At 47.0% G+C, this 24,966-nt stretch overlaps 1 protein-coding gene across 10 annotated transcripts in view; it reads right to left on the bottom strand.

The window, feature by feature from the left end:
- MVB12B (multivesicular body subunit 12B) overlaps positions 1-24,966 on the bottom strand; it is a 492,693-nt gene that overhangs the window by 288,951 nt on the left and 178,776 nt on the right. For 2 of the 10 annotated variants that reach the window (XM_084996616.1, XM_084996609.1), the window contains one exon: positions 20,366-20,446. The exons of the other annotated variants lie outside the window; for them this stretch is intronic. The gene's annotated coding sequence lies outside the window, so the exon portion shown is untranslated. The remainder of the gene's footprint in view (positions 1-20,365; positions 20,447-24,966) is intronic. 10 annotated transcript variants of the gene reach the window in all.

Raw genomic sequence — 24,966 nt, 5'->3', positions numbered from 1 at the left:
TTCTGCCTCACGCTGTAAAATACATAAACAGAGATAAGAGGTCTATTAGAAAGGAGAAGATGAGATCATCATTATTTACAGATGATACAATTATATACCTAGAAAACATAAAAGTATCAACTGAAAAACTCTTAGGATAAATGAGCAGTCAAATACAGGATAAATATTTGAAAATCAATTTTTTTCCCATATGCTAGCAATAACTAGTTACAAGATATATTATAAAATAGATTCTATTTACAATAGCAATAAAAACATAAAATATTTAGCAGTAACCATAAAAAGAATTGTGCAGAAATTATATGTGAAGAATGCTACAAACCTTTATTCACAGATACAGAGTATCGGAAAAACAGAAAGGTATACCATGCCCACGAATGGGAAGAAAAAATATTGTGAAGATATGAATTCTTTCCAAATTACTATCTAAGTTTAATACAGGTCCATTCAAAAGATGAAATAGTTTACACCAATTTGAGAAGTAATTCTAGTAATTTTTTATCAGGGAAGAATTTTGAGTATAGATAGGGTATTTTGAAAAAAGTGAGGTAACGGTGTTGGGGGCATTAGCTCCATCCAATAACAAAGCTTATTGCACAGTTTTGCAATAATTCAAAAAAGGTGTGATTGTTATCATATTTGACAGACACCTCAAATGCTTTTTATTTTATTATTATTATTATTTTTTAATCTTTTTGCCTTTTCTAGGGCCACTCCAGCAGCATATGGAGATTCCCAGGCTAGGGGTCTAATTGGAGCCACAGCCACTGGCCTACACCAGAGCCACAGCAACACGGGATCTGAGCCGCGTCTGTGACCTACACCACAGCTCACGGAAATGCCAGATCTTTAACCCACTGAGTGAGGCCAGGGATCGAACCCACAACCTCATGGTTCCTAGTCGGATTCGTTAGCCACCGCACCACAACGGGAACTTCTCAAATGCCTTTTAATTAGTTCGTTTTTGTCTACTGTCTTATCTTTTATCTTCTTCTGATTGCCTCACACCACACTATTCTTTTGTCAGTTATTCCCCTAACAGGGCATATTACTGTTCCCCTCAAAATTAGCCTTCCACTGGGAAGAATGAGAGCAAGCTGGATATTGGGTAAGCAACTAGCAGCATTGTCCATAGGAAGCACCACACAGCTCCAACTTGACCATGGAGGAGGCTGTGAAACGCAGAGGCGCCCATGACATTGACATGCACTTAGGGCAGCTACCTCGCAAGTATGTTGAAACCTAGGACTTTTACAGTTTTACAGTTTCCCTTCATTATGAATGGTAACCCTGGAGAGTTTCATTTCTACTGGACTCATCCATACACAGGCAATAGTAATAAATTTTGTACAAAATACAAAGATCAGCCCCTAGACACTGGAAAGTGAATAGTTTCATGTCTCTCTCCCCAAATGGCTAGCTAATTGTCCCACCACCACCTGTTGAATCGTTTTCAAACTACTCGGGTCCACTTTTAGACTCTAGTCTCTTCTATTATTTTGTGTGTCTGTTTACCTGTCAGCCCCCAACTGCTTTAAGACTGTAGCCTTTAAGTGCATTTTTAATATAGGGCAGGGCAAATATATCAGCTATATATTGGTACATAAACAAGCCAGAAATTAATGGCTTCAAATAAACGCCAACTTATTTCCTCATGACTATTAAAATTAACAGGCATATTTTGCTGAATAGATTCTGAAATTGATATCTTGACCCTATTCCCAAATACAAGGAACTTAAAACATTCACTCAGACAACTGCTCCTGATTTACATGTTATTTTTAATACAGGATTTTTCCTATCCTTTTGTAATCTTCCCACAATAATTTGATGTTATTCTTTTCATTGTTCTATATAATAGTTATTTAGATATACCCATATGTGCACTATTTCATTTGCTCATAATTCCTAGCTACATCTCAAAATTTCTTTCTACCATCGTTTTTCTTCTTTTTGGAGTACATTTTTTAGAAGGTCCTTTAGAAGGTCCTTTAATATAAAGTCTCTGGGATTTTTATTTGCTTGAAAATACCTTTATTTGATATCTCTTCAAATATTAGCTCTCCCTCCATTTTCTGTATTATCTCTTCCTGTACGTCAAATACATTCATTTTTAGATTCAATTTATGATGTTCAGATGGATGAGAGTTCAGGTGTGGTCACCCTGGTCCCACATGAGAGAGTGTCCCGTCAACTTGACTTTGATCATTGGTTGGTTTCCTTTCCGAGGTCTGTCTCCGAGGTTTAATATTCTGCCTGTTTGCTCTTCCATGCAGACCTCAGCCCTTCCCTACTCTTGTCTAAATCTGGGCAGGGGTAGGGGTTGACCCAAATCGATTGCACATCCCAGCCTCCTGTGCCAGCAAGATTCCAGCTGGATAAGCCCAGGGGCAGGAGAGCGGAGGGCTGCAAGAGGGTGGCTCCTCTTCCCTCACGCCTTCATTTGTCTCCATCATCACAAGCATGTCTTCCCCAGGTCCAGCCGGACCACAATGCCCCCTGGTTCTGGCCTCTTCCTGGTAACCTCTGCCTGTGGTCTTTGCAATATACCTCTTCCCTCTGTCACCGTCTGAGGGACCTCACACTCCACTGTCTGGCTTCTCAGCTCTTCCATCACATTCCTGTATTAAATTCCCTGGGTTTGACACACCCAGACTGACTTCTTTTTCCTTCCTGGACCTTGAGATATATGACACTGTGTTGTTGTTGTTGTTTTAAGACAAGAAAAAAGTTTTTCTTCTTTCTGTATGCTCCAGAAGACTTTTAAAGCACTGATATTATCTGGTCTTCGCAGGTTTGAATGAACTCACCTTTGAAATTGTCTGGATCTCAAGCGTTCTGAAGTAGTAAGTTAGAGGAATTTCTCAATTTCTCCCATGATTGTTTATTTGTGCTGTTTTGTTTTGTTTTGTTTTTTGGTCTTTTTGTCTTTTAGGCTCGCACCTGCAGCATAGGGAGGTTCCCAGGCTAGGGGTCCAATCGGAACTGTAGCCGCTGGCCTATGCCAGAGCCACAGCAACACTGGATCCAAGTCGCATCTGCAACCTACACCACAGCTCATGGCAACGCCGGATCCTTAACCCACTGAGCAAGGCCAGGGATCGAACCTGCAACCTCATGGTTCCTAGTCGGATTCGTTAACCACTGTGCCACGACAGGAATTTCTTTACATTCTTTTTAAAGCAGAAAAACAGATTAAATATCAAATCATTCTCTAAAAGCTACAGATACAATAATATCTTTTAAGGTAGACAATAAAAACTACATACCAATTCCACTCCTGGGCTTATATCCAGACAAAATTAATTCAAAAAGATACATACACTCCTGTGTTCATAGCAGCACTATTTGCAATAGCCAAGACATAGAAACAACCTCAATGTCCATCAACAGATGAGTAAAGAAGATGTGGTACGTATGTACAATGGAATATTGCTTAGCCACTAAAAAGAATGAAACAATGCCATCTGCAGCAACATAGATGGACCAGGAGATTATCATACTAAGTTAGACAGGTAAAGGCAAATACCGTATGATATCACTTATACGTGGAATCTAAAATATGATACAAATCAATGTATCTACAAAACAAAAGCAGACTCACAGACAGAGAGAATAGACTTAAGGTTGCCAAGCAGCAGAGGGTAAGAGAGGGAAATATTGGGAGTTTAGGATTAGCAGAGGCAAACTATTACATCTAAGATGAATAAATAAGGTCCTACCATATAGCACAGGAAACTATATTTAATATCCTGTGATGAACCATAATGGAAAAGAATATGAAAAAGAATATATGCATATTTATAACTGAGTCGCTTTGCTGTACAGCAGAAATTAACGCATTGTAAATCAACTAAACTTCAATAAAAAGTTTCAAAAATTTAAATTTAAAAAAGTTTTTAAATTAAAAAAAAATACATACAGAGATTTTTTTGCTTTTGCTTTTAACAGTAGATTTGCCTACCTCCAGATGTGGCTTGAGCCCCAAGAGTCTTTCGTAATAACTAGAGGAATTGTCTCAGGATTAAAAACTGGCATTAAAGACTCATATAGACAATCAGGGGTTGACTCAACTAAGTCACAGTAGTCTATGAAATTTAAGATGTGAACTGCATTGGCACTGAGACTCAAAGGAGAGAGTTCTCCCAACCTGTAAGATTCCTGACCCCTTCTCTCCAGAATGTTTCCTCTCACACACCCAACAGCTAAATGTACTTCTTGAATTGGTCCAGCGGCAATTGTTAAAAGGGTACAATTTACTTTTGCTTCACATTTTTATATGCATAAACCATTTGACCAGTACACAATCTTCTTTTATGTCATTAATTTATTCATGAATTCATTAAACATTTACTGAGCAAAGGCCGTGCCAGGCAATGTTCTAGACACTGGGGCTGTCGTGACAGCCACCATAGAGCCTGCCCCTGCCCTCGTGGATTTTACAGTCTCACAGGGAAAAGAGAACTTGACTGTGTTCCTGTAATTTTTGGTAAGTGCTCAGCAGTCCAAATCCTGGGCGCTGGGCTCGGGAAGCAGGTCAAGGAAGGTTTCCTTAAGGAAATGACATGTACCTTGAAACCTAAGGATGAGCAGGAGCTGAACAGGCTGGGTTATGTGCATGAAGGTTATTTTAAGGAGAAACAAGAACTCAGGGTATGGGGCGGGGGGCGGGGGGATGCAAAATAGGAACTCTGATTTTCTGGCTGCAGTCCTTCTTGGTTAAAACAGTTTTTAAAATGAAAAACACCTTCTAAAGAAAAAGACCAGGAAGGAAGGAAAGGAGAGAGGGAGGGGTGGGGGAGGGAGGAAGAAAAGGAGGAAGGTAGGCAGGCAGGAAGGAGAGAAGAAAGGGAGGGAAGGAGGGAGGGAGGAGGAGGAAGAGAGAGAAGGAGAGAGAGATGGAGAAAGAAGAGAACATACCAACAACATACTCCCTCCCATAGTGGACCTAGCTCTTGCCATCAGATTTAGCTGTGTGCCTTTGGCCATGTGCCCCGACTTCTCTGAGCCTCAGTGCCCTCTGCACGAGAGGCTCACGTTATACACCCTGCAGGGCCATAATGAGCATGGAACAAGAGCAAGTTTGTGAAAGCATCTTATAGTTGAGACTGGATCACCTCCGGGTACAGGAGTATTTCTCCTGTATGGCTCTTTGCATTTGTTAACCTGATTTCCATGAAGAACTTCTTGGGAACTGCAGCCAGAGAGGTAGTGATCTAAGGCTTCCAGAGGCCAAACATCCAGGGACCTGGGCCCAAGTTGGGGAGACCCCGCCGCCGCCACCTTGCCCAGGGCTCCCTGTCCATCCCACCCCACCCCCAGCTTTCACAAGCTTCCCCCCCAACCCCACTCCTGTATATGAATGAGGTGATCTTTCAGCTGCCCTTTGTCTTGGAAAAAAATTAATTCTCATTTGCATTACCTCGTCTAAATGTCACCCACCGATATTTTGTTAGACATTAGCGGCGCTGGCAGGGAGGGCCGCGGGGTAATTGTGTTCTGCCTGGTGCTGGGATTTACATAATTTCAGACAGCAATTAAAGAATCCTGGGGAATTTTTTTTTTTTCTCTCTTCCAACCTCTCCTACAAAGAAAGTGTTCGTTTACATTAAGCACTCAGCTCCTCGCTGTTCATTTGCATAAAATTAAAGGTTTTTGTGTTCCCGAACAGCAGGGTAACATTTAAAATTCCGTTTTAAAAAGCTCACCTTACAATAATAAAATGTTAATATCATTTCATAGGCAATGCAAGGTTGCCAGATGCCTTTCACTTCCAACTTGGATCCATTGCTAACTGTTTTTCCCTTCCTTTCTCTCCTCCTCTCTCGGGCTTTGTCCATCCCTATCTTTCCTCCAAATCTGCTCCTTGGCTTCACTCGGTCTCCCCATTTCTTCGATCTCTTTTTTCCCCTTCATCCCACGAATAATGACTCTAAGCTTAGCTGTCAGATGCCCAGGAGGTCGTGTTTCTACACTGATCTCCAAGTCACCACCCCCTCAGGTCCACATCCCATATGTTCCCAAGTCCCCAAAGCCAGAGTCAGTCCTGGTCATTCTTGCCTTCCCGGGCAAGAGAACTGTCATCGTGCATGTCCCTGATGTCCCACAGACGGCCACTCCTCACCCACCACTGAGCACTCCAGTGTGGCCTAGACCCCAAGGCCATTCATCCTTTCTCTATGTCAAATGGCACCAAGATGGTTGTGTGAGAAGGTGCTGACAGCAAGGACCCCAGCCCAGAGCCCTCTCCCCACCCACTGCCCAGCCCTGGGGCTGAATCTAGGCCACCAGACAGGCTCCCTGGCCCTGACCCCGAACAAACCTCCCCTCAGGTGCCTCTGGCCTTGTCTGCACCTGACTCCCATGTCCTGTCCATCGGACACAGTTTAAGTACCTCAAAATCCCAAGGGGAGAGGGAAAGGGTGTCTCTGATACTTCTTTCCCATGAGTATCCAGGAACTCTGTGCCGATTTTGTTCACGTGGACGGACAATGTCTTCACCTTATTCGTGAATTGTCCAATCCCAGCTGGCAGCAGACAAAGGGCTTCAGCCAGTAATATGAAGGGAGAACCCGTTGTTTCATGCAGAGAAGAGATTAAAGATGGAGAAGAGAAGAGAGAGGGACAGAGGTCTATGGGGCTAGAATGGAAGGGGATGGGCCTCATCAATAGTGGAAAAACAAAGGGAGCCCAGAAAGGTGGCTGTGTGGTGTACAGCGAGGTTCCCCACACCCTAGACACAACCCAGAAAGAGGCAAGGGTGCATGTGGAAACCATAGAAAGATGAGATTTTTTTCCCCCTCCCTATACATAGCCCATGAATTGAGAGCTCAGGGTAAGGAACAATTCCTGACATGCAAAAAAAAAAAAAAAAAAAGAAAGAAAGAAAGACCACTTTATTTACTGCATACTACAATTTTATGGAGTTCTCATTGTGGTACAGTGGAAACGAATCTGACTAGTATCCATGAGGATGCTGGTTTGATCCCTTGCCTCACTCAGTGGGCTAGGGATCTGGCATTGCCAGGAGCTGCAGTGAAGATCAAACACAGCTTGGCTCCTGCGTGGCTGTGGCACAGGCCAGCAGCTGTAGCTCCGATTCGACCCCTAGCCTGGGAACTTCCATATGCTATGGTGTGGCCCTAAAAAGCAAAATAAAATAAAATAAATTTAGAACTGATATTGATACAACAAATGGATAAGTTTTTAATGTGACAGAGGCTGTAAGGGTTAAGGAGGCATTGAGTGGAGGTGGGTTCATTCATTCTAGCAAAGGGATAAACATGTGTAAAGTTCTGAGGAGGGAAGAGGTGTAGTTTGTTGAAGGCTGGGCATATGGAGCACAGAAAGCAAGGGAAGAGGAATGCAAAGAAACAAGAAAGTTGGGCCCACGCACAGGGGGAAAAAAAGCAATTAATAGAAACCGCCTCTGTGGACAACCGGACATTAGACTTACTAGACAAAGAATTCCAATCAGCTATTTTAGTATGGCTGAAGAGGTCAAGGAACTCATATCCAAAGGACTAAAGGAAATCAAGAAAAGGATATCTTACCAAACAGAAACACCAAAAAAGACACAGAACTCATGAAAAGGAATCAAATAGAAATTACTGAGTTGAAAAGTACAATAATTGAAATGAAAATTCACTAGAGGGGATCAATAGCAGATGTGAGCAGGCAAAAGCAAGAATCAGCAAATCTGAAGATAGATCAATTGTGATTATTCACTCTGGGGAATAGAAAGAAAAACGAAAGAACATAAATGGTCAGAGACCTGTGAGACACCATCAAGCATATCAACATACGCATAATGGGAGTCCAGAAGAAAAGGAGACAGAGAGAGAGAAAAGATATTTGAAGAGATAGTGGCTAAAAACTTCCCAAATTTGATGAAAAACATGAATCTACACATCCAAGAAGCTCAAAAAGATCTTAGATCTTTAGATCTCTTATCTCTTTAGATCTCTCAGAGATCCACACAGAAACACATTACAATCAAAATCTAGAAAGACAAAGACAAAGAGAGAATCCTGAAAGCAGCGATAGAAAAGTGCCTAGTCACACATACGGGATTCTCAATAACATTAATGGTCAATTTCTCATCAGAAACCATGGAAGTCAGAAAGCAATGAGATGAAATATTTAAGGTTCTAAGAAAAAAAAAAAATCAGCCAAGAATTCAACATTTGGCAAAACCATGCTTCAAAAATAAAGGAGAAATTAAAATACCAAATCTGGAGTTCCTGCTGTGGTGCAGTGGGCTAAGAATCCCACTGCAGTGGCTTAGGTCACTACAGAGGTAGGGGTTTGATCCCTGGCCCACTGCAGTGGGTGAAAAGGATCCAGCATTGTTGAAGCTGTGGTATAGGTCACAGCTGTGGCTCGGATTCAATCCCTGGCCTCGGAACTTCCACATGCTGTGACTGTGGCCCCAAAAATAAAGGGGGGGGAGAGAATAGTTCCTCAACAAATGGTACTGGGACAACTGCAAAAGAATGAAATTGGACCCCTAATTCACATTATACAGGCACAACTCATTTCATTGCTCTTTGCTTGATTGTGTTTTGCAGATATTGCACTTTGTTTTTTTTGTTTGTTTGTTTGTTTTACAAATCAAAGGCTTGTGGCAAACCTGCATCAAGCAATTTCTCGGCACCATTTCCCCCCCTCCCCCAGCATTTGCTCATTTTGTGTCTCTGTGTCACATTTTGGTAATTCTTGGAACATTTCAAGTTTTTTCATTATTATCGTATGTTACGGTGATCTGTGAAATCAGTGATCTTTTTTTTTTTTTTTTTTTTTTTTTTATTATTTTCCCACTGTACAGCAAGGGGGTCAGGTCATCCTTAGATGTATACATTGGAGTTACAGTTTTTTCCCCCACCCTTTCTTCTGCTGCGACATGAGTATCTAGACATAGTTCTCAATGCTATTCAGCAGGATCTCCTTATAAATAAATCTATTCTAGGTTGTGTCTGATAAGCCCAAGCTCCCGATCCCTCCCACTCCCTCCCCCTCCCATCAGGCAACCACAAGTCTCTTCTCCAAGTCCAGAAATCAGTGATCTTTGATGTTACTGCTGCAAAAAGATGATACACTGAGGGTTCAGATGTTTGTGAATATTTTTAACAATAAAGTAGTTCCAATTAATGAATGCCTATTTTTTTAGACATAATGCTATTAACACACTTAATAGACTATAGTATAAACGTAACTCTTATATGTACTAGGAAACCAAAAAATTTCATATGGTTTGGTTTATTGTGCTATTTGCTTTATCTTTGAGGTACGCCTGTACAGGAAAAATTAACTCAAAATAGGTTAAAGATCTTAATGTAATATCTAAAATGAGAAAACTCTTAGAAGAAAACATAGATGTAAGTCTTTAAGGCTTCACGGGTTAGACAATTATTTCTTTTTCTTTTTTTGCTTTTTAGGGCCGCTCCTGCAGTATATGGAAATTCCCAGGCTAGGGGTCCAATTGGAGCTGCAGGTGCAGGCCTACACCAGAGCTCATGGCAATGCCAGATCCTTAACCCATGAAGTGAAGCTAGGGATTGAATCTGCATCCTCATGAATACTAGTTGGGTTCATTACTGCTGAGCCACAAAAGGAACTCCCAATGGTTTTTTGTTGTTTTTTTTTTTGCTATTTCTTGGGCCGCTCCCGCGGCATATGGAGGTTCCCAGGCTAGAGGTCTAATCGGAGCTGTAGCCACTGGCCTACACCAGAGCCACAGCAACGTGGGATCCAAGCCGCATCTGCAACCTACACCACAGCTCATGGCAAGGCCAGATCCTTGACCCACTGAGCAAGGCCAGGGACCGAACCTGCAACCTTATGGTTCCTGGTCGGATTCGTTAACCACTGCGACACGATGGGAACTCCCCAATGGTTTCTTAAATATGACATCAAAAGCACAAACTAATATCAAAAGCACAAATGTCACCAAAATTAAAAACTTTTGTGTATCAAAGGACAATACCAAGAAAGTGAAAAAAAAAAAAAAAACCCACAGCATGGGAGAAAACATTTATAAAACTTAGGGAGTTCCCGTTGTGGCGCAGTGGTTAATGAATCCGACTGGGAACCATGAGGTTGCGAGTTTGGTCTCTGGCCTTGCTCAGTGGGTTAAGGATCCGGCGTTGCCATGAGCTGTGGTGTAGGTTGCAGACGCGGCTGGGATCCGTGTTGCTGTAGGCCAGCGGCTATAGCTCTGATTAGACCCCTAGCCTGGGAACCTCCCTATGCTGCGGGAGTGGCCCTAGAAAAGACAAAAAGACAAAATAAATAAATAAATAAGTAAAATAAAAAGCATGTAAAACCGACACAGATCAACAGCCATAGGAGTAGATTTTCCGTCATGGCTCAGCAGTTAGAGAACCCGACTAGCATCCATGAGGACGCGCGTTCAATCCCTGGCCTCGCTCAGTGGGTTAAGGATCCAGTGTTGCCATGAACTGTGGTGTAGGTTGCAGATGCGACTTGGATCCAGTGTTGCTGTGGCTCTGGAGTAGGCTGGCAGCTATAGCTCCGATTCGACCCCTAGCCTGGGAACCTCTATGCCATGGGAGCGGCCCAAGAAATAGCAAAAAGACAAAAAACAAACAAACAAAAAAACTTATATCTGAAGGAGGTTTAGTGTCCATACTATACAAAGAATTCTCATAACTCAACAACAAAAAAGATAAACAATCCAATTTAAAAACAGGCAAAGGACTTGAATGGACAATTCTACAAAAAAAAAAAAAAAAAAAAAAAGATAAACAAATGGCCAATAAGCCCAGGAAAAGATCCTCAACATCATCAATCAGTGGGAAGATGAAAACCAAAACTCCAGTAAGATACCACTTTCCACTCACTGGGATGGCTATAATGACTTTTTCTAAAAAACAGAAAATAGCAAGTGTTGGCAAGGACGTGGAGCAATTAGAACTCTTTTACATTGCCAGTGGGAATGAAAAATGGTAGAGCCATGGTGGGAAAAAGTTCGGCAGTTTCTCAAAAAATTAAGCATTGAGTTACCAGTTCTACTTTTAGATGTGTACAAAGACAACTGAAAACATGCGTTCACACACAAACTTACACACAAATGTTCCTGGTAGCAATATCCATAAGGGCCAAAATGTAGAAACAACTCAAATGTCCATCAGCTGATAAAAGGATAAACAAACGGTGGTGTATCCATACCAGAGAACATTATTCAGCCATGAAAAGGAATGAAGTAGTGACACATGTTAAAACAGGGATGAACCTTGAAAATGCTGTGCTGCGTATAAGAACCCAGTGCCAAAAGACCACACAGAGTATGATTCCATGTATATGAAATGTTCAGACTAGGCAAATCCTTACAGATAGTAAATGGAATAGCAGTTACCAGGATCTGGGGGGATGGAGAATGAGGAGTGCCAGCTTAGTGGATACAGAGTTTCTTCGATGGGGTAACGAAACTGTTCTGGAGCTAAAAAGTGGGATGATGGCATGACATTGTGAATATGCTGGAACCCTTTCCATTGTACACTTTAAAACGGTCTATACCATGTAGAGAGACAGCACAATGATATGATAAAGCAAATGAGGCAAAATAAGCATCAGTGAATCAGAGTAAAGGGTCTATAGGTATTCTTTGTCCTATTCTTGCCATTTTTCGAAAAACGTGAAACTGTTTTAAAATACAAGCTTGAAATGATAAACAAATGGTCAACCAGATAAATAAAATGACTGTCAGGAGGAGCCTGGGGCCTGGAAGAAATACGTGACTCTGTGCATCTGGGCAGAAAGAAATCAGAATGAAATGGAGAAGAGAGAATGGGGTGAGTGAGGCAGGAGGTGTTGTGTGAGCCTAGGGTTTGTGAGACAATTCAGTGAGACTCAGCAGGTGCAGTGCTAGGCCTGGAGCCCCGCAAGTGGTTAAGAGCTCAATAAATAAGGATAGTCATTATGACAGTTACATAATTCATATATAGCACTTAGACACATGCGGCACTATTTTTTTTTTTTTTTTGTCTTTTTGCTATTTCTTGGGTCGCTCCCACAGCATATGGAGTTTCCCAGGCTAGGGGTCGAATCGGAGCTGTAGCCGCCAGCCTACGCCAGAGCCACAGCAACTTGGGATCCGAGCCGCGTCTGCAACCTACACCAGAGCTCACAGCAACGCCGGATCGTTAACCCACTGAGCAAGGCCAGGGATCGAACCCGCAACCTCATGGTTCCTATTCGGATTCGTTAACCACTGCGCCATGACGGGAACTCCTGCGGCACTATTTTAAGCATTTTGCAAGTATCAGTTCATTTCATCCTCACCAAAAACCTCATGAGGAAGGCACTACTATCAACATCCACATTTCATAAGGAAACTTGGACATGGAGAGGTGAACAACTTGCCCAAAGTCACAGAGCTTGCAAGGGGTGGGACCAGGATGTGAGCCCAGGTGGTGTGGTTCGAGGGGCCTCTATCCCACGTACTGATGCTTTCGTAAATGACTGTACAGCCTTGAGGGATACTACAGCTTTATCGTCATCCCGCTAGCCTCCCCAACTCCTCGAATCTTCAATTGCAGAATCCTGTGCTATAGTCTCCGAGCTCTCACTTCTCTGTTCAGAGGGACAAGAATACTGAGCAGGAAAACTGAAGCAGAGGGTCTCTCCCGGGGATGGATCCTCGGTGGGCGAGAGGGGGCTGGGACCCTGCTGGGCATGTGCAGGCCACTGCCTCCCACCAGATGCGCTTGGCACAGGAAGGGTGATCATTGTTTGCTAGCCTGGTTAGGGTAATATAAGATTTGGGGAGGGGCACGGCAGGGCTATGGCTGGGCTGGGTGGGCTGGGCTAGCTGGGTGCTGTCGTTTGAAGGTATGTGTCCCCCACCCCCAAATTCACATGCTAAAACCTAGCCCCCAAGGTGATGGTATTAGGAGGTGGGACCCTTGGGAGGTGATAGACCGTGAGGGTGAAGCCCTCATAAATGGGATTAGTGCCCTTATAAAAGCAACTCAAGAAAGCTCCCCAGCCTCTTCCACTACGTTGAGAATACAAGAAGTTGGCAGTCTGCAACTCATAAAGTGCCCTCACCAGAGCCCAACCATGCTGGCACCCTGATCTTGGACTTCCGGCTCCTAGAACTGTGAGCAGTAAATTTCTACAGTTTATAAACCACCCAGTCCATGGTGTTCTGCTATGGCAGCCTGAACAGACAAAGACAGCGGCTAGCCTGAGTTGGGCTGGGCTTGGCTAGGCCCGTGGGCTGGGAGGTCAAAGGCTGGCACAACCTGGACACAACAGTCACATATTTTGAGCATTTACTCTGTGCCCGGGTCCACATTAAGGGCTTTACCTGCATCATTGCATCTAACCCCTCAATAAGCCGTTGGAGCAGGCATTACCACACTCAATTTACAACTGAGGAAGCTGAGGCTCAGGCTGGTTACCCGGCTTGCCCCGAGTTCCCTGGTGCACAAGAGGCCAAATGGGCCGGATTCCAGGCGCCTGACTCCTTCTCGCTTCACGCCAAGTCCTGCACCCGAGCCGACGCACAGCTGGCTGATCCACTAACCACGAGTTGATGGAGTGTTTGACGGGAGGTTACTCGGGGCATCGGATCTCCTGGCCTCAGCCCAGGGCTCTCCGCTTGAAGTCCCCACAGAGGCTGGCAAGGCCTGAGGGTGACACAAAAGCCAAGAGGCCCTGCAGAAACTGCCCCTTGGCTCTGCCACCGCTGCAGAACGGTGAGGTGGGGGCTTCTCCGTCCCTCAGTGGCGGGCGGCAGCTTTGCTTGTGTGTCACCTGGTTAATGCCTGAGGCTGGCCGGGCCCTGGCCCTAATCAGCTGCCTGTGCACCTGCTCTTGGTGGCTCCTCATACCTTCTGGCTCAGAACAAACAGCCCCCTCGTGAGCCCCGTTAAGCACTCATTTCAGCCACGTGGTTCTGGAGAGCAAGTGTGCGCCTGGAATGTATGGGGTTTATTACATGTGCAGAAAGAACACTTGGGGAGACAAAAGAGGCGAGCAGCCCAGGGAAGGAACGTGAAGGCACAGAGAAGGCTGTGAGCAGCCCCACCCGCCCAGCCCCTTCCTGCCTGGGCCAGCCTACCTCCTCCCCGCATCTAAGCTTCTCCCTGGGATGTTCCCTCTGCAGAAAAGCCCTTCCACTCCCTCTCCTGGGTGTCCCTGCCTTTGCTGGCCTCTGCAAAGCCCCTACCTTGAGGGGTCAGTGATGCTAGCCGAGGCCAAGGTCCAGGGCCATATGCCCCCAATAAATGCACAACTGTACTGCTCCAGGTGTGGCATTCAGCCTGGCGAGCCCTGGGCACCCCAGGGCCCGCTTCCTGTCACGTTGGCGAGTTCTCAGACCTGATACCTGCCCGGAAGACCCTCAGACCTGTGCGTAAGGTCAGGCGCACATCTTTCAAGCAAGACATTTTCTCTCCTCAGGCAACCAGCTCAGCAAAACTGATTTTCACTGCTCCTCAGCCACGTAGCCTCCACTGACCTCTCCGTGGTCCCCTCACCCAGAAGCCACAGAATCCTTCCCTCCTCTCTCCCAGCAGGATCCTAAAACCAAGAGAATGGATAACTGATTTACTGAAGGTCTAGTTTCACAAGATCCTAGCTGAAACTGGCTCCTGGACCCCATGAAAGAGAGCTCCCAATGGCCAGAGTTGGAAGAATCTGAGCAACAAAGTTTAGCAGTTTTGGATTATAACCCAAAGTAAAAAATCAATATATATGAGCCCATTCTGATATAAATAAATACATGAATAAGCTAAAAAAAATGAATGAATAAATAAATAAACAGGGGAGAAGAAACAAATTTCCTGAGCAGAAGAATTCCAGATAATTTGTGTAGACATCTTGCCCTCAGGAGGTGGAGCAAAACTGCCCCCGCTTGGATACGGGCTGTGCAGAGTGACTTTCCTCCCAAGAGCTCAGTGTGAGAAGGGGGAAGCAGAGCGACTTGGCCGTGGAGCAAGCTGACCGTCCCTCCTCAGCCAGGAGATCAAGGTCAGCACCCACCGTGAGCAGTCATGTCGATAGTAGGTACCCTTCCCAGGGCAGGATGCAAAAGTGGCACCGGACCTCTGCGCTCTTCCTCCCCAAAACCCACAACCCTGGTCTAATGAGGAGGGAAACAGCCAACAAATCCCAACAGAGGGACGACCTACACAACATCTGATGGCTGTCAAGGTCATCAAGACCAAGGAAAGTCAGAGAAACCATCAGAGCCCAAAGCAGCCTAAAGAGACATGACTGAACCTGGGATCTGGGAACAGGAAAAGGGTGTGATGTACAAACCAAGCAGGTCTGAATACAGCATCATTCACAATTTAGTTAAAATTCAGTTAATAATTATGCGGAGTTCCCGTTGTGGTGCAGTGGTTAACGAATCCGACTAGGAACCATGAGGTTGCGGGTTCGATCCTTGGCCTTGCTCAGTGGGTTAAGGATCTGGCCTTGCCGTGAGCTGTGGTGTAGGTCACAGATGCAGCTCGGATCTGACGTTGCTGTGGCTCTGGTGTAGGCCGGTAGCTATAGCCTGGGAACCCCCATGTGTCGCTGGAGCGGCCCTAGAAAAGGCAAAAAGACAAGAAAAAAAAACTTCAGTTAATAATTATGGATCAAATATTGGTTCATTAATTGTGACAAATGTACCAAATTAATGTATTCCTGCTCTTTACCAAATGGGAAACTGAGGCACCGCAGTCATTGAGCTGAACTGGGGAGCCAAACCTGACTCCATTACTTGTCCTTTCAACCACGTTGTTAGTTTCCTGTTCCCTTCTTCACCTGGCAATTTTGGGACCCATGCCAGCAGGTAGCATCCATGACACTGTTTTATGTGTCCACAGCCTTCCATCACACTGAGGCAACATTATCTGCTTAACCGATCCTGTTATTAGCACATGTCCAATTGTCTATTTTCTTCAAATAGTTAACTAATTATCCCAGCACTATTTTAAAATAATTCATGTTTTTCCCCACTAGCTCAAAATGCCGTCTTTATAATAGTTGGAAATACTTGAGTTATTTTATGTTGTTTCATTTGTTTGTGCCAATGCACAAAGTTGTCAATGGTTATTCCTTTACGACGCACTTTCATTCATTCATTCACTCACTCATTTATTCAACAAATATGTACTGAGTACTTCTGCGGACCAGGTACTGTTCCAGAAACAACAGCAGACCACTGTGGAAGCAGTGGTAACATCACCCTCGCAGTACTTGAATTTTAATATCTGACCTTGGAAGTGGGTCCCCTCGATCAATTTCATTTATTAAGTTGTTCTTAGGCGTTCTTGCCTATTTATAACTCCCAGTGAACTGATGCTGGCAAGCAAGAAAATACATTTGGGATTTAATTGGCACTGAATTAAGTGTATGGATTAATCTTAATGGAATTGACAATTTTTAATCTTTTCCATGAACACAGCAGGCGTTTCCATATCGTCAATTCTTATTTTTATGTTCAGTTTAGTCTCACACATTTATTGCTAAGTTTGTTGCTAAGAATTTTATATTTTTGTTGCCATTGTGAATGTCATCTTTTTTCCATCATATATTCTAGAAGATTAATGCTGTACATAGGAAAGGTATTGATTTTTTGAATATTTCTTTTAAGTCAGCATCTTAGTGAATTCCCTGATTAATTATAATAGTTTTTAGTTGATCTTTTGGATTTCCCAGGTAAATAAGCATATAATATGTGAAAAATAATTCCACCCCCTCCTCTCTTGTAGGTTTACCATTTGTTTGTTTTTCTTTTATTTTTTTGCTGTACTGACCAGTGCAAGATTTCCAAGGTATGCTAGTAAATGTTTAACAACCAGCGGTCCAGGGGAAATAACCCTGATTTGTACCTTTTGCCAATTTCCATGGTGTAAATACTCCCACCATGGCCAAGTTCAAGCTACCACCGTGATGTCACCAGACACGTTGGGAGGAGGGGCACACCTCTCTTGATGCCATGATAAATTCATGGCCTCCAGTCTCAGAGGGTTGCACATCAATTCTCCCCTGTTTCACTGGCCAGCACTCTCTCCCAGTCTCCACTCTTGCCAACTTTCCCCTCTCTCCTCCAATGGTTCACCTCATCACCCTCCCCTCCCCCTTACCTGGTGATGCCCCACCTTATTCCCCTTGAACTCCCTTGCTTATCTCCATCAGCATCCGTCACTGCATCCTTCCCTCCTGGAGGAAGGAGGGGCCTGGGGCTTCCTCCTGCAGCAACTCATCCCCAGCCAGTACCGGTGCTCTAGCCTCCGGCCACTGCCACCTCTGGGTGTCCAGCCCCACGGATTACCCCATTCCTTCCCCCTCCACTAGGGCCTTTTCCTCAACATTTAAACATGCTCAAGTCGCCCTCATCCTGAAATACAAGCAAACACCTTCGTCTTCAACAGCTCTGTATCTCTTCTGCACAAAGAACTGTCTGCTTTGCTCTCTTTTCTCCCACTGATGGCTTGGCCACTGGCTTCTGCTCTCACCTCTTTACAGAAACAACTCTCATCAGCATCACCAGTATTGCTGCTCTTGCCAAATCCAAGCAAGACACCTCTTTGCCCTTCTCTTCCTCACCCTGTGGGAGCTTTTGACCCCATTCACGGCTCCCTCCTCTGGGAAATGGTTCTCCTGCGGTGGGGGGGGGGGGTTCCTGTGCTCCTGGGCTTCTTCCTGCCTCTCACACCACTGGGCTCCTTTGTTGGCTCCTCTTCCAGCCCTCTGGATGTCCCTCAGATCCTGCCAGGTCTCCCCTTCTCATTGACCAGCGCCCTCTCTTCCTTCATGTCAATCTCCACCTCTATGTTCTGGGCTCCAACACTGCTTCAAACCCAGCGGGACATTGGAATCTGGTACTTGGTGGGCCTCTGGCGAGAAAGAATTGTGATAATAATGGTCACGGGATCCCTGGGACGGTCAGCCAAGGTCTAAAGCGATGAGATCACGGTTCTGGAACAAGAGCGGGGCCCCTGCTTCCTGCATCATGCTGCCTGGCCTCCACCTTGTCTGGGGGTTGGTGGAAAGAGGTTCTTCGGGATATGAACCAAGGATGACACTCAATTGTTCTCTGACCCATCACCTGGGGACTGGCCCCACTTCACAGCTGCACACAGGCCACGAGGGGAGAATCTATTTAGGAGCCTGATGGGAGAATCCTCTTTCCTCCACATCAGTGACAGCCGTCAGGAGAGGGACAATACGGAGGAGGGGCTGCAGGGTCAGCTCCAGCGACAGCAGGGACCATTGGCAAACTATGCGGTAGTGGCTATGCCTGGGGCCTGCTCTCACACCCAACACTGGCTCCCTGGGGGCACTGCTGTGGGTGAGGTGGACCCTGTGCTCAAACTCCCTCCCAGGCAAGCTTTGATAAGGGTCCTGTTGGGATGCGGAGTCCCCCTGGGCTAAGAGCTCAGAGACAGAAAGGATTTCATTCTCTGCCGTAACTGACATCCCTAATTATTCAGTCATGTCCTTGAGTAAATCAGCTAACCTCTTAGACGCTTCCCTTTCTAACCTGTGGAATGGGAACACCAGCATGAGTACCTTACTGGTTGTTATGAGGAGTCAGTGACAACATGGGGACAGAGGCGCCCTGCACAGCGCCTGACAGGCTGAAAGAAGTCAGGGCATGGCAGCAGGTTCTTGGCATCATAACTGGGTGCCCGGAGAAGCCCAGAGAAAAGAGGTCCCAGAAAGAGACAGACAGAAAACTCAAGAAGTGTCTGCAGGTCTGTGGGCCCGATTAAAGCTGCCCCCTCCTCCATGACTGGGGAGGGAGGGCCCCCATACTCACGGAGTATGGCATTGTGGGAATTCTGTGCCCCCTTTCCTCTGTCACCAAGGGCTATATTAAGAACATTAAATGTCAGTGCAGATGCTTTAACTGCTAATGTGAGGGTGAAAGGCAGGTGGAGCGCAGGTGTGTTGGAGGGAAGAGAGGAGTCAGGAGGTAGAAAAAAGCAAGGAGGAGGCAGAGTGGGGCCGGGGGTGGGGTGGGGAGAGAGAAAAAACGAGATTCAATTAATTAGGATTAGCCGCGGGAGGAAGCAGGGGGCTGGAGGAATGCGAGGACCCATCAACAGGGACTTTTGCCAACAGTCCCGGAAAGCTGCGGGGCCTGGGGGGCCCTGGCTCCCCCGAGGGTCAGGAAGAGACTGCTTCAAGGCTTGGCTTCAACCCCCCGCAAAGATCCCCACTTGAAGCGTGGATGGGGTTGGGGAAGGCGCCTCCGCGGAAAGCAGACTGTCTGTGACGGCGGCTGTCAAAGCAAGCGCTGTTGCTAAGGGAACCGCCTGGGAAGATGAAGTCTGCCCACCCCCCGGCAGCAGCCGCGGGGTTTGGGAGGGGGCCCGGCACTTCATCCAGGATCCAGGTCTGCTTTGCTGTCTCCCCAGCCAGGCTTTGGTTCCCGGAGGGCAGAGACCCTGCCTCCTCTGCTGATGCCCAGACCAGGCTACTCTTCAGCAGGATGGGGCCATGGTGGTCCCTGTTCCCAACAGTGACGTCCAGAGAAACGTCCCTTCGACAAAGGGTCCCTGGAGCAAAGGAGCTTGGAAGGGAACAGGGGAACAGGGAACCTGCCTTCCAAGGGTCCTCTGATGCCATTAGGTCCAGAACCCCAGGCCATCACCCTGCATGCAGGAGGACATCTGTGATTTCATGTGGAGGTTAAAGTGACACAGAGGCTCATCAAGTAAATTAGGGTGAACAGCTCAGCTACAGGTGGGGAGCGGGGTGCAAAGCGTGCACAGACTCTTTGAGGCCTGAGCTTGGAACCAGCACGGGGTCTCTTCCATCACATCGTACTGCCCAAGACAAGTCACAAGGCCAGCCCAGACTCCAGGGGTGAGGACGGGCCCCTCCACTCTGGGACGTGAAGAACTGGGGCCACTTTGGCCACCAATCTACCACAGTGGCGATTAAGAATACGGGTGGGACTGAAATTCTGACTCACCACCCTTTGCTGGGTGATCTTGGGCAAGGTACTTTCCTTCTCTGACTCTGCATCTCCACCTCCCCGAGTGTTTAGTGACAATTCAGAGACAATCATGCATTGGAATTGCCTGGCATGGCGCCTGGAACCTAGGGGGTGCCAGCCACTGTGGCTCCCTCCCCTCACTCCAGGAGACTGGGGACTTCATTGACCCGGGCAGTGCCTGTGCATCTGACTGCTTCCTGCTGTGCAAGAAGAGCCGGAGTGCCCAGCTGGGGGTCTGTTCCGCCCCCACGCCCTCCGCGCCCTTCATCTCGCCTCCTCTGGAGCCCTCCTGCTGAGAACTGGAAGCACCCGGGGTCTTAAGGATAGTTAAGTAGCAAACTATGTGTTCATAATAAAATTTGCCTGCTTCTCACAGACATCCAATTTGCTTACCATCCAAAGAGAAGAATTGGGTGCCTGCTTCCGAAATTGTTTTAATCTCTGCCACAGAATGCTTCTGGCAGGGTTTTTCAACTGGAAAATAGGAAATGAGTTAGAAACAATGGAGGAACGTGAATAATCTCACTTAAGATGTTTGATCTTGAGATGAGATGAAGTTGGAATCGATTTCCCAGTTCACAGCCAGACAACAGTGGTGGGGGTGGGGAGGGGGACAGGGACGAGGGCTGGGACTGGCAGGTCGTCCAGGCCTGGCTGGGCACCAGATCTGGCCAAGACAAGGGCCCTTTTGTCCCCCTGGCCCCCTGGTCCTTGCAGAATGCTGGCCAACTGCATTCTGGGGTGGGAGACACCCCTGGCCCCATCATCACATGAAATGTAAGCACGAAGAAAGCCTTTGATTTCTCCTTGTTATAGGACCAACCTCTGCATCTATTTGACAGACGTTTGCAGTGTGCCAACTATGTGTGCTGGCCCATCCTGGTCACCGAACCTCCAGACATGAATAAAACTCATTCTCTATCCTTAAGGGATGCATGAGAGTTGCCTGGGACCAGGACAGAGAGTGAGGAGCTAACATTGATGGAAGTCTGGACCAAAGGTGCTACCTTTATAAACCTACTACATCCTCCCAGAATCTGTGAGTTGGGGATTCTTGTGCCTGCTTCCCAGATGGGAAGATGGGCCAGAAATGAATGCCTCTTCCAAAGATGGGCTTCAGATGTGACTATGGAGTCTGTGCCCTTTGCCAAAAGGAATATTCTACCCAGGCAGGTGGCCTGGCTGGGGGCCGGGGTGGGGGGAAGACAGGTGCAAAAGGTGTAACTTAGGGAATGGCGAGGTGGTGCAGGCAGCCTGGACCCTGGGGGAGGCAGATTCTGGGCAGCAGGGAGGGCACGCTGGCCCTGGCCCCGCTGGATGGGAAGAAGTAACCCTATCCTTAGGTCTGGGAAGGGACACACCTTCAAACTGAGGCAGGGGAGGGGGTACCTGCACCCTCGTCATCCCACTCACACAGGTCACTCAGACACGTAGACTGACACATCCATGTACATACGTACACACAACACGCAGCACCCAGATGCGATGGCATGCGCCCATGCTCTCTAACAGACTGAAAACCCCTTGGGGGCAGGGACTGCATGGGTCTTGCCTACCACTCTCACCCAGCACAGTTCCTGACTCAGAGTGGGGCCCCTGTGAATCACGATGAAGCGGAACACAATTCCCACACTCATGCGCACACGTCCATGTGAGTTGCGTGCACCGCAGCTGATGCTGCGGGCGGGGTTGGACCTTTGCAGGTGGGAACTGGAGGCTGGGCTGGGTCTTGGGGGTCTCTTGGCTCCCTGTCACCGCTCCTCCTGCCTAGCGAGGCTGAGGGAGCCAGCCCATCCAAAGGTCTCTGTCCAGGCTTCCTGATCTCAAGGTTCCATTAGGGGTGAACCCCCCGCCCCCGTCATAACAGCTTCCACCTGGGGCCTGGCCTCTCGGGGTCCCTGGTTGGGGGTTTAATGCATTATTGATTTCCCCAAGAAGGGAAAGTGCTGCAGCCCTGGGTCCAGGTAGCTTATTTTGTGCGTCGATGACATTCAGGTACTAGTGAAAAATTATACCAATTATTAAATCAGCCATTATTACTTCAAAGTGCAATCAGTTGTCACAGCGGAGAGAGCTTGCACGGCGCGTTATTAGTCGGGCTGTGTGCACAGGGAAAGTGCTGAGAGGGGAGACTTTAACCAAAGGGCAAATGCATGAAATTTACTTAGAAATAGCGATTTATCACCCCTGGGTTTCCTACTGCTCAAATCCAGGCAGACACTTCGCTGGCAGGAGACAGGCTCCTCGGCCGCCCCTGCCTCCTGCAGCTCCCACCCTGACAGGAAATGAAAAATTGAGAAGTCGTTGTAACAGCTTAAAGATGCATTATCCTTTTTGATGTGCAATTTGAGCTTCATATCTAAAGGCAGATGAAATCACCGGCACCCACGCCAGGCAGAGCAAAGAACCACCTTTCTGAGTTCCGGAGGGGGTGGGTGGGCTGAGGGCACCTCTCCAAGCCCAGGAGACCAGGGGGGCCCGGACCCGACCACAAGGAGAGCACTGGGGCTGGGGTGGGGGAGGGGGGAAAGGAATGAAGAGATGGAGAGTGGAGAGAGGAAAATGTAAGGAGACAGAGACAGCGAGAAAGAGAGAGAAAGAGCCTCAAGAGGGGGAAAGGGAAAGAGCAAGAGAAATAAGAGAAACAGCAGAGGAAGCAAGGTGAGAGCCGACAACTGAGAGAGAAGAGAGATGGACGAACAGAAACAATCAACAGGAATCAAGGGTGGAGTTGCTGTTGTGTTGCAGCGGAAACGAATCCAACTAGGAACCATGAGGATTCAGGTTCAATCCCTGGCCTCGTTCAGTGGGTTAAGGATCCGGTGTTGCCGTGAGCTGTTGGTGTAGGTTGCAGATGTGGCTTGGATCCAGTGTTGCTGTGGCCTCTGGTGTAGGCCAGTGGCTACAGTTCTGATTGGACCCCTAGCCTGGGAACCTCCATATGCCGCGGGAGCGGCCCTGGAAAAGGCAAAAAGAGAGAGAGAAAGAGAGAGAGAAAGAGAGAGAGAAAGAGAGAGAGAAAGAGAGAGAGAAAGAGAGAGAGAAAGAGAGAGAGAAAGAGAGAGAGAAAGAGAGAGAGAAAGAGAGAGAGAAAGAAAGAGAGAAAGAAAGAGAGAAAGAAAGAAAGAAAGAAGGAAAGAAAGAAAGAAAGAAAGAAAGAAAGAAAGAAAGAAAGAAAGAAAGAAAGAGAAAGAAAGAAAGAAAGAAAGAAAGAAAGAAAGAAAGAAAGAAAGAAAGAAAGAAAGAAAGAAAGAAAGAACAATTGAGCTCATCCTGTGGTTCGAAGGCTCTGGCCAATCTCAAAGGGCTTGGTCATAGGGTGGCCACAGCTCGATGGGTCCCCGAGATAGATCCCTGACGCTACTCCGTGGCCTTACTTGTTTGAGGACACTGGAGGGCAAGGCAGGAGTCGCAGCAGAACCTCTAGTGGACAACACATCCAAGACCCCACTTCACACACACACATGCACACACACACACACGCTCAGAGTTGCACGGGAAACTCCCAGAGACATAGAGTGTTGGCAGAGAGCATGGGGTCTGGGTCTGATGGAGCTGGGTGGCATCCACCCGAATGTAATCTCCCCAAGGGCAGAGATTTCTGTGCATCTTGCCTGTCACTCCAATATTTGTGGAATAAATGAGTCATTTGCCACTCAAGCCGAGTGACCCTGGCAAGGTACTTCAGCTCTCTGACCCCTCGCTTCGTGTTAGCGAGAGAATTTCTCTTTCCAGGACCAGATAAGGCAGGTGTGATTGTCTGACCTTGGGAAAGAAATGAGAGGGGCTATTTTTATGATTATTGATGGGGGAAAAAAAGGGAAGAAGGATTTATGCCAAGGGAGGCTATCTCTAGGGGATGGGATTAAGGAAGATTTTTATTTTCTTCTTGTTATTTTCTGTAATTGTCGAGTCCCATAAAGCTTTATAACCAGAAAAAAGGAATAAATCTGCTTTAAAATAAATAAGAACATTTCATCCTAAAGTTCTCAGAGAGGCTGCGGGTTGGGACTATTGAGACACCCCCATGCTTGCCTCTTTCCTGGGGCTGAGTTTGCATCCTGGGGTTCAAGGCTGCCCTTAGGTTCAAATGTCCAGAATACAGGTGAGTCCCTGATGCCATTGCCCCAATGGGTGGTGGAGGGTCTAGCCTGGCAGGTGCACCCATTAGACCCGCCTGTTCCTGCCAAGCAGGCTCGCAAGGCCTCAGAAGCCACATGTGAGGCCCTTTCTAGGTACACTGACACCACGGGTCCCTCTGCTGCCTTCCCAGGAGATGGAAAACCAGACATTGCCGAAACAGACATGCCAAGCCTACTTTGCCTTTGCTGCATCCACTTTTCTGGCTCTTCTAATCCCTCTGAATTCTTACAACAAGCCCATGAGGCAGTAATAATATCCCCATTTTAAAGGTGAGAAAGCTGAGGCCCAGAGCAGAGATGAGATTGGTTCCGTGTGTACCTGGGGAGGGGGGGCGGTGAGGCAGGGTTCACTCCAGCCTGCCGGTCCCCAGGCCTGTGCCCTTTCCTCGACACCATCTCCTGTTAACAGATGGTGGAGAGAAGGCAGAACTAATCAACTCCTCCATCGATTCCAACTTCTCCAACAAGATCGATCCTCCCATTAGAAAGGGGTGGGCAGACAGCGTTAGAGGGGATTGGAGGCCCAGCTCAGGGAGGGGACTGGAAGCACTGTGACCACTACCCCGAGCTCAGGTTGCCAAGGCCCTGGACCAGCAGCCTGCAGAGCTACTCAGCGGTGCCCCATGCCAGGCGAGGGATCAGGTGGGCTCTGCCATCCACTGCAGTCATGATGGGCCAGAGAGCTCTGACCTAGTGCATCTGTCAGTCCATCCATCTGTCCATCCTTCTACCCATCTTCTTTAGTTCTCTAACTTTTTACAAGTTCCTCCCCTGTGTCAAGCGCCATGCAAGATGCTTGGGTTCCCAAGGGCACTTCAGCATGCCCACAAGCCAATCAAGGAGCAGGGACAG

The sequence above is a fragment of the Sus scrofa genome, chromosome 1 (genome assembly GCF_054392235.1).
Source record: "Sus scrofa isolate SSC_HxYL_T2T_F1_AM1 chromosome 1, Sscrofa_HxYL_maternal_Yorkshire_Landrace_v2.0, whole genome shotgun sequence".
Classification (NCBI taxonomy): Eukaryota; Metazoa; Chordata; class Mammalia; order Artiodactyla; family Suidae; genus Sus; species Sus scrofa.
The sequence above is the reverse complement of the archived record's forward strand: the minus strand, read 5'-3'. Positions and strand labels throughout refer to the sequence as shown.